The 3499-nt window shown below is 30.2% G+C and overlaps 1 long non-coding RNA gene across 1 annotated transcript; it reads right to left on the bottom strand.

Moving 5' to 3' along the window:
- Nucleotides 1-612: 612 nt before the first annotated feature.
- On the bottom strand, nucleotides 613-3272 carry LOC105332536 (uncharacterized). Its single transcript, XR_010713647.1, has 4 exons — nucleotides 3252-3272; nucleotides 3058-3118; nucleotides 1465-1503; nucleotides 613-1162 (listed from the first exon to the last, which is right to left on the bottom strand). It is a non-coding gene; the product is annotated as an uncharacterized lncRNA (long non-coding RNA).
- Between the last annotated feature and the right edge of the window lie 227 nt (nucleotides 3273-3499).

The raw sequence follows: 3499 nt of genomic DNA, 5'->3' as shown, positions 1-3499 counted from the left end.
ATTAAGAGAATAAGCTCTAGGAAAAATTATTTAGAGCTTAAAAATTATTTTAAGGTTTATTTCAGTGAAACTTTACATTAAAACAGTTAGATTTATCTCAGGAATGACGTACTACATTGTATTGCGCAAGGTCACAAATTATAATAGCCGCATAACACAACGTTGCATCATCGTTTTTAATCTTTGAAAAACAATTCGGGTCACATAAGGGACTGTCTCAAAAGCTTCATAATATAAATCAGATTGTATGAGATAAATAGAACATCTATAATTGTGTGATTTTATATTTGCTTTATCCAACTCGTTGAAATGGTTATATTCGCTCGGCAAGCCTCGCGAATATATACACCATTTCAATTCGTTGGATAAAGCAAATATAAAATCACACACTATAGATATCCTCTATTTATACGATATAAAATAAATTTTTAGCCAATCAGAAAGCGCGTTACGACCAGAATAAATTATTAAAAATTAAACAAAAATGAGAAATACTGAACAGCGTTTTCATCATACAAATTTATTCCTATAAAGTCAGCGAGTACATTAATTAAAACACAAAGTTTAATCAAAATATAAATTTCATCTTTATAATTTGTATGCAGATAGCTGATGTTTTACTGATGATGACGATAGGAAAAATTGTTATTAATGCTCTCTACATAGTGACACTTCATACTTTAGAAAATGTGAAACGCGAAGTGATTCGAAATATTCCAAAAAACTGTGAAAATGAAATATTTAGTATGCGAATTTATTTATAATATTGTAATTAAAGAGCCAGAAAACACATTGTGTTTACCACTGATGTCGAGTTTTGCAATTTGTCTTCTCTCATTTTGAATCCAAATTTTGTCTTCTTTATTGAGAAGAAGGTGCAGGGTTATTCCTGTTTGTGGGTATGTTCCAGATGCAGCAAACAGCACTGATTGCATTTTACCATTCTTCATGATGTCAACATGAACAGAATTGCTTGGATGGCTCATGAGGCTACAGGAAATGGCGTAGATACCCTTATAAGGCGCGGTAAATGTCCCTGTTGACGGTACATAGGCTCCACCTACATTGGTCAGCACTTTGTCATACTTCACAATTCCAAGACTGGCGATGGTTGTGTCTTTCGACAAAAGTGCAGTGAAAGCAAGCGCTGGTATCCTTTCTTCTACAAATAATATGAAATGCCAAAAGTTGATTTATCTACACATCTGTGGATAGAAAAATAGTTTTGAAATCGATCGACTTATATTCAATAAAAAGAGGAACATTCATGAAATATTGTATCAACGATTGAAAAAAAGCGAAGGAAGACATTTACTCATTCATATTTATTTATTGTCATTTTATGTTTTTTTAGTATTCGATCAAAAACTTAACTTTCGTTTCGTTGTGTAATCTAAATAACAAAAAAGAAACCAAAAACAAAACATGAATTTTCGAAAAATATCAGTAACAGTGTGGACTTACTTTGTCCAAAATATTGAAACGTCTGTACACTGTTTATATCTAAAAGAGAATAAAATCTATCATAAGGATTTCAATTTAATAAATTTTACTGATAAATAAAATTTGATGTTTTCTAAATAAATTCTACAGCATACCTTTCCAAAGACAATCCAAAGATACTGTGGTTTCATCAATATTCGTTGAATACCAATTTTCATGGATTTTTTTTTTTAAGTTGATGCACGAAATTAAATGTTCATTGAAATGCAATTTCTATTTACATTTTGTATTGATGGGGTCATTGGCCACGAATTTACATATCCTTGAAACTGTAATTTTTAATTTATCCACGAAAATTGATGCCCTTGAATATAAATGAAACCACAGTACTCTACCAATAAAAAACATGTAAGCAAGTACAATGCGAAATTAACTTTCCGCAATCTTTTACAATGACAACAAAATGTATTGAGGAGTGAAACCGATAAGCTCTTTTGCAAAGCAACGTTATTATAAACAATTAGATTTTGACCCGTGCGTGCACGGATTGGTATTTGATATTTACGAAATAAATACATCAACACACCGTATTGTTGACAATTACATAACCAAGCTTTAAGCCTACAATAATGCTATTAATCTCACTACACTCTGCTTAGTTAGAATAATTTAACTGTGCTTCGGGACAGGCCTTTGCCACAGTTAAAATGCCTACCATATACCCATATTGTAGCAAAAAATTTCCGAATCGCTCTGAAACGATTTTATGGAAATTAGTGAAGCTGCATAGAAAATAAGAGTTAAATTATTTATAACAAACCATTTTGAGGCTGTAAATTTCTTTCATCTTAATATTTAATTCATATTAATCAAGGATTCAACATTTTTTCATCTACGTTTTTTACTCGCTTCGAATTTACACACCAATTTGACATTCGGAACTCTCAGGATTTTTTATATTCTCCGGTATATCCTTTGATGAACAGAATATGTGACCAAATTTCAATAAAAAAGTTCATGTTTTTGTAAAAATGTTTCTGAGTTTATCCATGCAAATGTGATATTGTGAAAACATAAACTAAAGAGCCTCCGGTGATTAGCATCAATATGTAATGTGCATGCTCAAGATTGTAAAATCCACAAAATCAAGATGATTTCCGGATCTTTTAAAGGAATTTCTGTTGATTATTAATAAGCGAAGCTTGATTGAGAAAAAAAAAACAAAATTGGTAATCTTCAAGTACCAATGATGTTAAAATATATAAAACAAAAGACAGTACTCTTCTGATTTCTCGGTATTTAAGCCCAATAATTCAAGTCTATTATTTGAATATAGTAGTATAGATATGAAGTCTGAATACACTATGTATCAATCAAGAACAAATAATATTTTCTTTTTGTTCAGATCGTGTAAAAATGTGTGTCCGGTTTGATAACAAGAAAATATAGGGTATCGTTATAAAAAACACACCAATATTCTGATTATCTAAACATTTTTTATGTGGGAATACTGCAACAAATGTGTTCGATTATTTTTATTCTTAAATCCAAGAGTGTTTAGAAAAAGACGACGAAGATGATGATAATGATGATGATGATAGTAGTGGTACTTACATAAACTATCTGAACAGCTCAGCATCAAACTTAGTAATATCCCTGTCAACACCATATTGATCTGTATCGAGACAAAGATAATTCAAGGTCTTTGATTTATATTACCGACTGTAATTTATTAACTAAACATTCAATATTTGTTATCAAGTATTGGATGGAATATAAAATAAAAGCATTTATGCTATTTACTGTACCTTTCAAGGCTGCAGTATACAGGTAACTGATATGCATCGCATGTTTGTTGGTCTTTATATAAAAGAGTCGGTCATGTCAAACATATCAGTTTCATTTTAATGATACAGGTACATTTGTTTACTGGTGTAGCTAAATATGTAAGTGCATCAGTTAGTTTGATTATATTATTTTTTTAATATTGTAATTTTTTTAATAAATATAATGCTTTAAATTTTTGCATTAACAGTTGAGTATTCCAACCGCTAAT

The sequence above is a fragment of the Magallana gigas genome, chromosome 4, assembly GCF_963853765.1.
Source record: "Magallana gigas chromosome 4, xbMagGiga1.1, whole genome shotgun sequence".
NCBI classification, from domain to species: Eukaryota; Metazoa; Mollusca; class Bivalvia; order Ostreida; family Ostreidae; genus Magallana; species Magallana gigas.
Note: the sequence above shows the minus strand (reverse complement) of the source record. Positions and strands in the feature narration are given on the sequence as shown.